This window comes from Lissotriton vulgaris, chromosome 3_1 (assembly GCF_964263255.1).
Source record: "Lissotriton vulgaris chromosome 3_1, aLisVul1.2, whole genome shotgun sequence".
Classification (NCBI taxonomy): Eukaryota; Metazoa; Chordata; class Amphibia; order Caudata; family Salamandridae; genus Lissotriton; species Lissotriton vulgaris.
The window spans coordinates 1,720,181,655-1,720,196,522 of NC_141689.1; the positions used below are offsets into that span (position 1 = coordinate 1,720,181,655).

A 14,868-nucleotide genomic window follows, 5' to 3' on the forward strand; every position below is an offset into this window, starting at 1 on the left:
TACAGATTCATGAAAAATGCCGCCTGTGGTACAAAAATGCCCCATAATGTAAGTGTGTTCCAACAAAATGACGCAGCAGCATTATTAAAGCATTTTTTCCATTTTCTTTATGGTATACTGTTAGACCTGGCCCCTTGGTGTGGGTTACTGTTAGACCTGGCCCCTTGGCGTGGGTCTCCCTTCCATTTTTGATGATGCCTCATGTGTTTTTGCTGGTGTTAGATGCTTTGGGCACTGTGCACTGCTGTCTGGTGCCACAGTGCAAGTGCTCCATATTGTAAATTAATGTATGAATTAGTGATTCCATGATTGGCTGTATTGGTTTACTTGTCAGACCCTAGCACAGTTCACTGAGGGTGCCCAGGGCTTGTTCTCCATAGGCCAGAATGGGCAGTTAGATTATTACATTTTATAATCCTAACTGACTCAGGGAACATGGTAGAAATTCGAGTTTAGTATGCCTGAACTCAAAATGATACAATACATCTTTTAGTGAAGTTGGTTTTAACATTCTGTGTTTGAAAATACCACTTTTAGAAAGTAGGTATTTTCTTGCCTAACTATCCAAGCCTGCTTCTGCCAGGTTGTGTATTCTTTGTCTGGAGTTTGAGTGACAGGGCTGGGGGATTCCATGAGATAGGATGAGTCAGGCCAGTGGTGAATAGAGAGATCTGCATCTAGATGGGAGGGAGGAGGTGCACCTGGGACCTGAATAGGGCTGTGCCTTCCCTCCACAATTCTGGCTCCACGTCCTGTGGTGCGTCTGATGTCTCTGCCCTGCACTGTGAAAGGAGAGAAGGAATCATGTCAACAGAGTGCTCCAGGGCTGTGCCTTTCCTCCACAATGCTGGCTCCAACTCCTGTGGAGCGTCTGATGTTTCTGCCCTGCACTGTGAAAGGAAAGAAGGACTCATGTAAACAGAGTGCTCCAGAACTGGTTTGGACTGGGCAAAGGCCCCTCAGCCCTCAGAGAACAAAGGATTTTGGGGTATAAATATTGGGACCCTGATCCCAAGAATTTAGATCACTTTTGGACTGCAAGAAGAAACCTTTGCTGAGGAGAGGAACCTGAAGAAACTGAGGAGAGACTATCCCTAAGCAGAAGTGCTGCTTCGGGGATTGGCTTGCAGTGGTTGCCTGACTGCCAAAGAAAGGAGAAAGGACTTTGTGTGCACTTTATTCAACTTGTGAAGGATCTCTAAGGGCTTGAGATTAGAGCATGCCTCCTGCTGAAGTCTCAGGGACAACAGACTTCAACCCCCAGCTCCCCAAGAGTTCTTTGGAAGTGCCTCCTGCTGTTTTGGGCCTTCTGAGGGACTGCGTGTCGGGGGGAGCTGGGAGCGCGACTCAAGAGGAAGAAGCGTGTCGCCATTGCATCTCTGAACAAGGGTGTCGCCGCTGTAGCTAACGTATTGCACCGCATCGAGAGAAGCGTCTTGCACCGAAGAAACGCATCGCCGTCGCTGCCGCTGCATCTTTGAACAAGGGTGTCGCCGCTGTAGCCGACACATTGCACCGCATCGAGAGAAGCGTCTCGCACCGAAGAAGAAGGGTGTCATCATCGCAGCCGCTGCTGTCGCATCTCTGAACAAGGATCTCCCCGCTGCAGCTGTCGCATCGAGCAGAAGCGTCTCGCATTGAGGGAGAAGAGTGTCGCCGCCAAAGCCGGTGTCGTCGCATCTCTGAACAACGATGTCGCCACTGCAGCTGCCGCATTGAGCCGAGACTTCTCGCAACATTGGAGAAGCGTGCCGCATCAAGAAGAACTTGACGTCTTTATTTCTTTACACCGGATTCGGCTGCTTTTCCATCGTTGCAACACTTTTGTTGCCCTGCGTGTCGCATCTTAAGGTACATTGACTCAAAGTGTTGCATTTTAAGAACAAAACAGAACTAAGCTAAACCTACCATTTTAAGTACAGTATTGTGGATTTTTGTCATTTGTGGTCTTGTGATAAGCCTATATAAAGAATACTTATTTTTTATATAAAACCTGTGCCGTGTCCATCTGTAGTATTGTCACTTAATTACTGTCTGTGTTAATAAATGCTTTACACACTGCCTCTGAGATAAGCCTGTCTGCTCGTGCCAAGCTACCAAGGGGGTGAGCAGGGGGGTATTTTAGGAGTGTACCCCCTGACTCTGACTAGAGGCAAGGGTCCCTATTTGTCACAAGTACCTACCTGTGCCAACTAGAGACTCCCAAATCTAACATATACACCATGCACAGAAAGCATTGCTTATTTTTAGTTAGTGCTCCTAAAATTAATTGTTTTGAGCTTTGGGTTTATATTTTTAAATGTATCTAATTTGGATGCGGAACAAACACAGATTATTCTCCACGGGTGAACAAATAACTGTAGATTAAGCAGATTCAAGATTTTGCTGCAATATTTTGCCCGGCCCTAGTCGAGAGCCAATTAGTGTAGATGAGAACAGGCAGTGGTGACTGATACGGTTTGTGGCGACAGAGGCAATGTAACTCTAATGCTTAATATTGGTATTTTGCCTCCTTCTAATGGCCCCCGTTGAGCAGATTACAGAACCCAAGCACAGGAGCAATGGATTGATTTCCTCAGAATGTATAGCATGGCAAAACACGAGAGAAAGCTGTGCTCTCAACAGGGTGCTGTTGGAGGGGTGAAGCATCAGCTGAATCCAAGTAACCTGCATTTAGGCATCAACAATTTATGAGTCATATTTCAGTTCAATAGTATGTTTTCTGTGTTTCTCGCCAGCGTCGACTGAGATCTTTCAGCCCGCTACATTTTGGGCAGGTGTGCTTCAGACTGGACAGAGGGGTGGGGGTTACAACACCCACCTTCCCCTCACCCCAGTGCAAGAATGCTGACCTGTATGGATGACTGAGGTTTTCAGTGTATGAGTTGGTCAAGTGATAATAGGTCTCAGCCCCTATGCCTTGGCTTGGCTTGGTTTGTGCTTTCTCTATAGCTTTCTCTTAGAAAATGTTAATAGCATCCGTCGACTTCTGTGTCTGGGGCGGGAGGGGGTGGGGCAAGATGGGGGCAGGGCAGGTGGGGAGGAATTGGAACCTAGCATTGGGTAACTGTGTGGAACAGTGCCACCCAGTTATGTACAGAGGGTGGTGACAGATATATGTGGGTAGGCATTGTGTAAAAGATCGATCTCGGCTGGTGTCTATGGGGGGACCCTAGAATTACAGAGCTATATTTGTTGAAGGGGGTCTATTATTATGCTGTAAATACATTCAATTGTCATTGGACATAATACCGTACCCCCTTCAACAAACATAGATGAGGCTCAGATGTTCGTCTCAGCCAAAGTGAGGCACGAGTCCAGTGCCACTCTTGCCCCAAGGATGCTGAAGAAGCTGAACCAGCAGCTAGGGCAGGTCAGCACTAGAGAAATAAGAAAAAGAGAAAGTGTAGGAAAGGTGGGCAACTTTTAGCCAAAGTTCCAGTGAGCCAAGGAGATTCTACATTAGTAGGGAGAACTCCAAAATTTGAACTGGTGAAGTCCAACCTGATACACAAAAAAGCCTTGACTAGTCAGGCAACTGTTCAGCATTAGATGGTGGTTCCTCGTCTAACAGTAGAGTGAGTGGAGGAAAGGTGCTTGCTTTAGGATGTAGTGACCCCCACTCTAAAACAGCAGAGAGCCAACCTGAACATAAAGAAACCTGTAGGTTGGCACCTTCACCTGTCAATGAAGAGCTAAAGGTGTGGTTCTGGGCACTGACAGCTGTCAGCAGCCTCCGTTAGCCTTTATGGCTGCACTGTGTGGTGGCTTGGACCCATGACAAATAGCAGGACAGACCCCCTGATCCTGTTGGTCATGGCCGGGTTGCTCAAGTTGTAGCAAATTTATTTTTGGTAAGCTGGGGTTTGCCCTGGATAAGGCAGGGTTAGCAGAGGTAGACGCCTCTCCTCCCCAAGAAAACAACCCGGGTAAAGAAGCAGACAATGTGCATTTTATGTTGGGTCCCAGCATGGTTGAGATAGGTCAGTCCCCCCAGAGGGAGTGACCGGGACAGGAGGATGTAGGCAGAGTAGGCCCTGCAACAATCCAGCCTATTTCCTTACTTTTCCTACCCTGACAAACTAGGTAAGCTCTCCCAGAGTGTGGCTGAGCTTTGTTTGCTGGTGGTGGGGCGGGGGATGGGGGTTCTGTAGGAAAATGGGTTTTTGTTGGAATACGCACCCACTTTTTGCCTGGTATCTGGTGCAACTTTAACTGAAAGTGTGCTAGGTTCCTGCTTTCCAGGCCTCAGCACCAGTGTTCTTTTCCTAAAAACTGTTCACAATTGACATGATTTCAGCCCCCCTGTAAGTCCCTAGTAAATAGTACCCCAGGTACCCAGGCCCTTGGGACTGAATATGGTCCACTAGGGCTGCAGAACGAATTGTGTCACCCTGGGGACCACTCGTCAAGATCATGCAAACTGCCATTGCAGGCTGGGTGTCTTGGTGCAGACAAAACCAAAAGATCAACATGCCCTGTGTGCCATGCCTGCAGACACTGCATGAGATATAGGTAATACACCCCTACAGCAGACCTTACAGCCCAAAGGCAGGGTGCACTATAGCCGATGTGTGGACATATATGCCTAAGAAGATGTGACCTTACAATGTCAAAGTCCCTTCTTAGACATTGTAAGCGAACAGGGAAGCCATACAGAGTACATGGACTGGACAATCATCATTACGAAGTCCACAGCTCCATGATGGCTTCACTGCATACCAAGATGTTTGGTACCAAACATCTCTTCTAAGTAAACCAGCACTGATGTTAGGCATCAGAAATTATTAATAAATGCACATAGAGGGCACCTTAGAGATACCCCCGAAAACCTAACAACTACTAGTATCGGTGCCGACTGGTCTCACCCAGCCATCACTAGACATGTTTCTGGCCTCCTGTGGTGAGAGCCTCGGCTCTCAGAGGCTAGGATCAAAGGCTGCTCTGGGCAGAGGTGATCACACCTCGTCCAAGCAGAAACTTCGTTCCAGGGCAGGAAGCTTCAAAGGCCATGCCGCCTTTGAAATGTGACCCAAGACTGTCCAGATAGTGGAAGATGCCAACCCCTATGTTCTGACCCCACGTTTCGGCTTGAGGACAGGTGGGAAAATGTGTTAGATTAGGAAGTGGGCCAGCACCACTCCTAAGGTGGGTCTGCTTATGTGGACACCACTTTCCAAATCCTCCATCCTGTGATGGAGAGACTTAACCTAGTAGGGTCAGGGTTATGCCTACATCCCACAGGAAGTGGCCATGTAGAGAGTGTAGTCACCCTAAGGTAAGTAGCCCATTGGCTACTACCTGGTACTCCCCTCAATGCCCATTGAGTATGAAGGTGGCACATCTCAACCCAGAACTTTAGATTTGATGGACCTAAACAAGAGAAGGACAACAAAGAAGAGTTTTGGTGTGAACCCCTGCCTACTGCTTCAAGTCTTGACTATCGAGGCGAATTGTCTCGTCCTGCTGCTCTGTGGTCTCTAAGAACCCAGGAGGATCACCAGCCTTTGCCAAATACCAAAAACTCCCTTGGAGTAGAGGCGCTACTCTCCTTGAGTTCGCAGGCACCAAAAACCGTAGAGTCCACCGACTGCAGCTCACCGGCCGGACTGACGTAATTAACCAACCAGGAAGAGGTGCTCGTGCTCTGTTAGATCACTTCTATCCCACCCCTCAAGTGTGGAGGCACAGGACTCACTGGAGCCCATACAGTACCAATCCCCAGGGTTAGAGTTCAGCGAAGGGTTTATGAGTGTTCAGAAGTATGATGGCGCACAACAGGTAGTGGTTGGGTCAAAAGAATTGGTGGTTATGGTTGGTGCAACTTGGTCAGAGAAAACCCTAAACTCTGAGAACCAAGGGTGGAGAGAGTCCTCCCTTTTAGTAAAATGTAAGCAAAGTCCAGTGAACACAACGAGTGCGTGTGATATGATTGATCACAGACAAATGTCAAGGATGGAGTCGTACAAACGTGTTCTTTTTGTGTCGTTTTATTGGAGGGTGGGTGGTTGGAACAAGAAAACCAGCCGACACGTGTTTAGTCAAGAAGGGTGTTAACCCGTGACTCTTCAGGGCTGTGGGTGACATAAAGAAGGGAGGGTAGTACAAAGTGAGATGAAAGAACACTTAACTTGATAACAACATGGGGAAGAGGTATAGGCCAGTGGTCAGAGGGAAACCTAAAAGTGTGTGGAAACCAAAGGGTGGGGTGAGGGGGGACAATGATACTGACTTCATGTGAGCAGTAAGAGCAAAATACAAAAAACCCAGGTGAGTGTGGAGTCGGTACTTATGCACATCATAACATTATAAATGTACAAATGAACAGGATGTATGGCGTATATGCGCGTAAGAAGTAAGATAAAATAGGGAAAAGTGATGAGAAAAAAGGGCGGGAAAAAAAGGAGGGGTCAGAGCAAATATGTTCAGCGCCTATATAAAGTCATAACAACCTGCAAAGAAAAACAGCACATATGCATGAGGAGCGGTAAAAGCGAGTGAGTTAAGTGGTGAACATCCCAGTGGGAAAAAGGAGTACCGTAAGCATAATTTTTCACAGATACTATTGACCGTTATGCGGGTCCGGTGAACAAGGCTACCTAGGGAGAGAAATAGCAAACTGGAGAGGGAAAACATGTACATATGTTGGTATGCTTGAGTTCTAATTACATGACTTCAGGAGTGATTAGGACCTAGAGAGGAAAAAAGGAAAAGTATATACATATGGCCGTGACAATGAGTACCATTTGTCAAACTCAGGTTAGGAATCTGGTAATGTCTTTAGGTAGTCAAAACAGGTTCTAACATTCAGGTGCATACAATTAGAAAGCAACTATCAGGTTGTAGTCGTTTTACAGCGGTCACAGTATTCAGTACGTACTATATAACCTAAGTCTACAAGCCTGGGAGTACAAGGAGGGTTGGTTATGACCATGATCAGAGTGGTGAAAAGAAAAGAGAAAGAGGGAGAGAAATGTAGGCTAGAAAGCGCGGTTCCTAAACTGGTAATGCAAGGGAATACAATAGTGAGAATAAAAAGGTACCTGTAAACGGGCCGGGTAAAAGTGGAGTCTATATGGAGTGGGGAACAGTAAAATAACGGGAGAGTAAATTACCGATAATGAGGAAAGGTGCTGAGTTATAACCGGAAATGCTGAGGTAGAGTAAGCGTAATGGGCCAAAAATTAAAGTGACTCACGGGGGGACCGGTGATAATTCCAACCCGGTCCTAGTCGGGTTTGACACACAAACAGAAGGGCACCCAGCGGTGGGTTGTGTGTGGTAATCTTGCAAAGTGAAATGCTGCGCTGACTGCGGTAATGCCGTATGTAGCCACAGGAGTTTAAGCTGTAAGCAGGTAAAAAAATAAAAGGGGACGATTAGTATATGGGAACGTAAGCGTTATAGTAAGCCCTACGTGTGTCGGGAGGCCGTTAGCAGCAATTTCTTACCTTAGTAGCCTGGGAACCGTATTATCGGGGTGGTGGTATCGCCGGATGCAGGGAAGACACTGTCGCTCTGAAAGTAAACCCTATTTGTAGGGTGGGGTCCAGAGCGTAGGAACAACTAGACCGTAAGAAGGTGGTCAGATGAGGAGCTAAGGAGATCCAAAATTGGACACTGAATAGGGACTAGCGTGTTTGAGTGTGGACCGAACTGGTTGGTATCATTGTCGCAGCCATATGTATATATTTTTCCTTTTTTCCTCTCCAGGTCCTAATCACTCCTGAATTCATGTAATTAGAACTCAAACATACCAACATATGTACATGTTTTCCCTCTCCAGTTTGCTATTTCTCTCCCTAGGTAGCCTTGTTCACCGGACCCGCATACCGGTCAATATTATCTGTGAAACATTATGCTTACGGTACTCCTTTTTCCCACTGGGATGTTCACCACTTAACTCACTCGCTTTTACCGCTCCTCATGCATATGTGCTGTTTTTCTTTGCAGGTTGTTATGACTTTATATAGGCGCTGAACATATTTGCTCTGACCCCTCCCTTTTTTCCAGCCCTTTTTTCTCATCACTTTTCCCTCTTTTATCTTACTTTTACACGCATATACGCCATACATCCTGTTCATTTGTACATTTATAATGTTATGATGTGCATAAGTACCGACTCCACACTCACCTGGGTTTTTCGTATTTTGCTCTTACTGCTCACATGAAGTCACTATCATTGTCCCCCCTCACCCCACGCTTTGGTTTCCACACACTTTTAGGTTTCCCTCTGACCACTGGCCTATACCTGTTCCCCATGTTGTTATCAAGTTAAGTGTTCTTTCATCTCACTTTGTACTACCCTCCCTTCTTTATGTCACCCCCAGCCCTGAAGAGTCACGGGTTAACACCCTTCCTGACGAAACACGTGTCGGCTGGTTTTCTTGTTCCAACCACCCACCTCCAATAAAACAACACAAAAAGAACACGTTTGTACGACTCCATCCTTGACATTTGTCTGTGATCAATCATATCACACGCACTCGTTGTGTGCACTGGACTTTGCTTACAGTACCAATCCCCAGGGTACCAGACACCATTCATCAAGATCGACCACAAAAAGTCCAGTCGGGACTCCAACTGGCCAGAAAGCAAGCACCAGTCGAGGGACATCAGAACGACTGAGACTTACCCTGGGAATGGCCCAGTTGACCTGAAATCGTCCCGGCCAGCTGTCTGCTCCAGACTATGAAGGTCGCCTTTGCGCACAGAGCCTGGCCGACGTACCTGCTCTGCACCCAGCCCGCCCGGCCTGGATAACGATGAATCAGCTGTGCCCCAGTGCTGCTGAGCGGTACAAAAGGGGGTGGTGATGGACGGAGCATCTGAATCTATCAAACACTCACACCCAGTCAAAAGATCTGGGTTTAATTCATCACCGTTCTTTAGCCTACTCTGCCACCCCAGTTCAGACATGGCTATATGCAAATCAGTCTGACCCTGTGCCTCATGGGAACAGTCCAGCCCGAAATGCCAAGCCATGTCTTCCCTGGACCGGAAACAAGCTTCCGGGGACCGGTTTCTGGCATTCCAGCCGTCTTCAGCCCGGCTTGCTTGAATCCAGTGGCAAAGTGAGCAAGGGACTCACGTCTGAGCATACCCTGCCACACTTATGGCGGCCAAAAACGGTACAAAAGGGGGTGGTGATGGACGGAGCATCTGAATCAATCAAACACTCACACCCAGTCAAAAGATCTGGGTTTAATCCATCACCGTTCTTTAGCCCACTCGGCCACCCCAGTTCAGACATGGCTATATGCAAATCAGTCTGACCCTGTGCCTCATGGGAACAGTCCAGCCCGAACTGCCAAACCATGTCTTCCCTGGACCGGAAACAAGCTTCAGGGGACCGGTTTCTGGCATTCCAGCCGTCTTCAGCCCGGCTTGCTTGAATCCAGTGCTGCTGAGGCCCTAGAGACCTGAGCCCCTGATTGGGTGCTCTCGGACTTGCCTACAAGACCCCCTCTGCAGCCTGTTCCTAAGTGCTGCCCCCTATTTGTAGTGACGCCTCTAATACCCTGCTCCTGGCTGAATCCAGGACTCTCCCAATGAATTACTGGTAGAACATTGGACGTTGGCTTGCTAACCCTCCAAACAGAGAAGGTGAACCGCTAGAAGTGTCTGCCTGGTTGTCTATGTATTTCTGCTTATTCCACCCATAGGAATCGATTGTGGCAATTGCGCACAACTAGGAACTCATTTCCAAACTTAGAGGATTTATAGGAAAAAAAAAACTTACTGTTGAAAAAAGTTCTTGGTTTGAAAATATATATAAAAATAAGTGTTATTTGTCAACATCGGTCTCAGATTTATTCTTTGAGTGTGTGTTTCATTCCCCCCCCCCCCCTCGGATAAGCCTAACTGCTCATCCACACTACCACAAATAGAACGTTAGTATTATCTACTTTTGGCTCTGTAAACCAATTGGGGATTCCCTGGACTCTCTACAGAGTGTACTTTGTTTTGGTGCACTATATAGAGATCTCAAAAGTAATGAGAGTATCTCCCTTTCAACCCCAAAGGGAATGGAGCACAAAATACGTTCAGTAAAAACAAGATTTTTCCCTTAGGGTAAATATTGTATCATTAAACACAACCAACATACGGAATTATCACCCATTCAGCTTCTTAAACACACCTTGTCGAACTATAGTGAAACACTTGCAAAGGAAAAAAGTTATATACCAAATTATATAAAAAAACAGGCTGGTTATATTGACAATTAAAAATACATTCTATTGAATCTGCAATAAAATCTGCATAAACATAAAATCAATATCTCATCTTACCATTTTAATTGGAGTGGGGCGCCGGGGCACATTGTCGGTGCCCGCCCCCTCCTACCAGGGAGCACATTGGTTTAAGAGCCTGTTTGGCTCCAGCATTGGGCCATTTCTAGTGAGAGGGGGCGTCGGGGCACATTGCCGGTGCCCGCCCCCGCCTGACTGCGAGGGATGTATTCAGAGCCTGTGTGGCTCCAACGTCTGGGGCATGTGCGATATGCCCAGAGCCTGTGTGGCTCCAGCAGTGGCGCAGCTTGCGCCTAAGGGCCAGTGAGGGCCCTGGCGCAGTTTTGTTGGTCCTCAGCTGCCCAGCACTTTGTGGGCAGCTGCCACGTTTAGGCTTTTGGTACTTTGTGACTGGCGCTGCATGGCAGCGCACCCAGACTTTGGACTCAGGGTATCTTTGCCCCACAAGACCAGTTGGCCTAGGGACTGCCACAGGTGGTGGCTTATGTGAGTTTTTGCGCAATTGTATGGTTAATGCACCTCTGAATGTGTTCTCTTGCATCATGTGTTATTCCTGCACCTCTGAATGTTTTTAGACATCATGTGATTCTTGCGCTATTGTATTGCTCTGGCACCTCTGAATGTTTTCATGCATTATGTGTCTTTCTTTCCATGCGCTGCACCTCTGAATGCTTTAGGCATCATGTGTCTTCTTGCGCTGCACCCCTTAATGTATTTTATTGCATCATGTGCTCTGTTCTTAAACACCTCTGAATGTGTAGGTTTATGCGTCATGTGTTTCCCGTTATTACTCCTCTGAAGGTATATTTATGCATCATGGGTAATGTGTTCTTTCCTAGACCTCTAAATGCTGTGTGATACTTAGGTGGTTGTTCTTTTTAGTACAGGTGGTCCTAGTAAGGTCCTTGGTTCCCTGCGTGACATGCTCCTAAGGTGTTTAGGGTTGCGTAGTGTATACTTACCTGTTCCCAGTAGTTACTGGATGTGATTTCTAACTGTTACTTTGTGCTACAGTGATTTATATTCCTTTATTCTAATTTCTGACAGTATTTCATTTCTACTAAGTGCTGATTATGACAGTGGCCCATGTGGCCCTGTCTTGTGAATAATCCCATGTGAATATTGCCCGTGCCAGTTGGCACAATGTATATGTGTGATTCTATCTGATATGTTTTGACAATACAAAAGTTATTTTATAATAACCTTGTGTGGAGTCTTTTTTGCGGTGTGCCTAGTATGTTGTTGCTGTTGTGCGCTGACGCAAATGCTTTACACATTGCCTCCGAGTTTAGCCTTACTGCTTGTGCCAAGCTACCAAGGGGGTGAGCAGGGGTTATCTTGGCGTGTGACTTCCTTGCCCTGACTAGAATGGTGGTTTCTGCCTGGCTTTGGCGTCAGCCTTAGCCTACCAGAAATAGCCAGTTCTAACATTGTTGGTCAGCGGTGCGGATTTGGACTTGTGTTTGCGCAGTGCCATAGCGACAACTGGCTACATTACAAAACTCTGCAATTGTTTTCGGATAGTCACATGTTTGGGATTATTGTTTTTGATTTTTTTCCTCAAGAGTGTCATTTTCAAATGTGTTTCTGCGCTTTATGTTTAGCGGCAGATGAGAGAAAGTGACAGGGCGGGACGCCAGTAGAGGGGGAGGTTCCCATAGATTAGGAATCCCTTGCTGGGTCCAGTGTCCAATCCCAAATCCTGTCTCTGTGTGGGTAGATGGAAGTGAGGGAGTGTGAGGAGAAATGACTAGCTCAGGAGGGTGGTTGTTCCCTGAGTGTAGTGTGTGTGTCTGGATTCCCCAGTGTGGTAGGATCCAGTGGTGGCAGCTTAAATGTGTCCAGTGCGTGTGAAGTCCCATTCCCAGCTCCCAGAGTTTGGTACCTGTGTCACGTGTGGTCAGGTTGAGGAATCAGGGGTGGTAGAAACTGCCTTACCAGTCCGAGGGGGGGGGGGGGTTGTGTGTGAATGAGTGGCGTGTTGAACTGGAGGAGCTGGTTTGAGTTTTTTTTTAAGGAGCTTGCACGTGAGGTGTACCTCTGGTGGTGTGCAGGAGGTCCTGCAGAGGCACTGGACAAGAATGTGTATGTCTGGCGGTGTGCTAGATGTCTTGCAGAGGCATTAGGAGGTGATTCCAAAAAGAGTGGCTTGTGTATCTGATGATCCTGTGAAGGGGAAGAGGTTCATGTGTAACCCAGCTAGGTCCCAGTAGTATGGTAGGGGTGTAGGGGCTCACACCCTGTCTCAGTGGAGGCGGAGTGAGTGTGGGACGGTGTGTCCTACGTTGGCCTGAAACCCTATCTCAAGGCCTGAAGGGTTCCCTAAGGGAGCGCCAGGTCAGGGGTCTAAGCTGTACATAGGTCATTTGAGGAGGATCTTCCTGTGTCTAGAGGACGGGGAGTGTCTGTAACCAGAACTCCGGCAGTCCTAGTGTTGGGCAGTACCGCTCCTAAGTGGAGGGTGCAGAAGTCCTGGCTCGCTGAGCATTTGACCGTCTAGAGTGCTTGACCATTCCTGGGGCCTCTGGTGGTCGTTCCCCGAGGAGGGGGGAAAGCCAGGTTGGGGTGTGGCCTGACCTGGAAGGAGTACTGAAGGAAAGTGTGTCACTGATACGCCGCTGGCGTGTGCTCTGTCTAGCCTGGGACATACTGAGAATTACCCTGTGATAGGGAGTACTGGAGGAGAGTGTGTGACTGATACGCCGCTGGTGTGTGCTCTGTCTAGCCTGAGACATACTGGGCCTGTAGTCATGGAACTGGAAGGGGGTGCAGGGGGACGGTGTCCTTACTTCTGACCCCAGTGCAACCTGAGGGTTTAGATCTTAGGTTGGGAGATTAGGAAACTTCTAGGTCAAGAGGAATCTCCGCCAAAGTGGATCAGCTGATGATACTGAGGGGGCTGCCCTTGCTGTGTGTTCTGGGGCTCACCTGCAGTTTGTTGTTTCCACTAAGGTAGAGGAAAGGGGACTTTTCTGTGTGCTGTGTCCCCCCCACCTGCTTGAAGAGGGACTGTGCTGAGTGCTTTGTACCTCAGAAGTGGAATAGTTTCCAGGTGGTAGACCAGTGAGGGAGTGAGGTCCTGATCTGGTAGGAGAATTGTGTTCTGGTGAGTGCTTCTCTGTGAGGGTGCGGAAACCCAGAAGTAGAGGTAGGGTGGGGCATTCCTGCCCGAGACCTCTGGTCAGCCTGGGGGGTGTGGACCCTAGGTTGTTGGATCAGTGGTAGTTGTAGCTACACTGAGGAAGAGTGGAGAATGGCTATTGTGTGCCAGGGGTTACTGGCCCCCACTATGTGGATTGGTTAGGACCTGTGATATTTGGATGGCCTATGGCCTGGTCTTGGCTGTGGATGACTAGGGAGTACCAGTGTGGTATCCTAGTGGTGTCAGAGAGTTATTGTTTGGAGGTAACCAGGTGGGTTCAGAGTGGCGTAAAACCGGAGGGTGTCCCTGCCTTGCAGGTCCGTGTCCGTGTTTTGTCGCCCAAAGCAAGGAAGCCCATCAGTGGTGTGATTAGTCTACCCTGCGTTTTGGCTGGAAAGGGGTTATGTTGGACCCGGCCCTTTAGGCAGGTTCACCCCTAGACTTTTTGTTTTTTTTCTAGCCTGTTTATGGAACCTGGTGTTGGTGATTTTAGGCCTCTGCGCACTTTTTCATTGTGGTACAGTGTAAAGTGCTTGAGCTCACTGTGAATGAGTGGTGAGTGACCTGCCCTCCCATAGGAATGAATGGGGAATATGTATGCCCATGGTAGTTCCTGATGTGTGGGGAGTGCAGGGTCGAGTTTGGTATGTACAAACTCGTGAGACTGAATGCATCAATGCTGAATGCGGCATGTTTGTGTCTAGTCTAGAAGCGCCACTTTTAGAAGTTGGCATATTTGTGTAAGTTGGTTCTGGCGTGCGATTGGCTGGTGAGCCTGGCCCAGAGTGCCTGGGCCTGCTAGTGGATTAACTGTCTGATTTGAGGATGACAGGGGCTGCAGAGCCCCGGAGGGGGTCGGAGTCAGCCCAGGGGTGAAAGGCAACATCTGTTGCCAGGGAAGGGGGAGGAAGAAGCGCCTGATAGTGCCGGGCTGTGTCTGCTTGACCACCATGCTGGCTCACTCCCCTGCCGGCCCACTGTCACCTCTGGCCCTGAAGCTGACAGGAAGAAGAACACCAGAAACATTCCAGTGCTCAGGGCCCCCTTGCACCCAGACTTCAAAGGACTTCAAAGTCTTTTCTGTGTATAAGAAGGGGCTGTGTCTCCTTCCAAAATGTTCTTGTTTCTGACTTGAATCTACCAGGGGCGGGCGCTGCCCAGCCCCTGGATGCCTGGAGGACTTCTGGGGGACCCCTCTGCCTTGCCTGGGCTGATGGGGGACTTTGCTTGACCCTGGATGGACTGCTGATGTCCTGGACTGCTGAGGTCCTGGACCCCTGAAGAACTTTACTGGACTTTGAATGTCCTTGTAGCGCTGGAGGCGCTGTGATTTGATTCTTAGCGCTGTTAGCGCTTTATTTTGACTCTTGGGCTGGAGGGCGCGTGTTCTTGCCCTTTTAGCGCTTTGGAGCGCTTTATCTGTCCCAAGCGCTTAGTAGCGCTTTCAATTGCATTTAAATGGAGGCCGGTGCC

General features: G+C 48.3%; 1 protein-coding gene across 1 annotated transcript in view; it reads right to left on the reverse strand.

Moving 5' to 3' along the window:
• LOC147728360 (UPF0462 protein C4orf33 homolog) overlaps positions 1–14,868 on the reverse strand; it is a 112,372-nt gene that overhangs the window by 38,727 nt on the left and 58,777 nt on the right. The window lies entirely within an intron of this gene.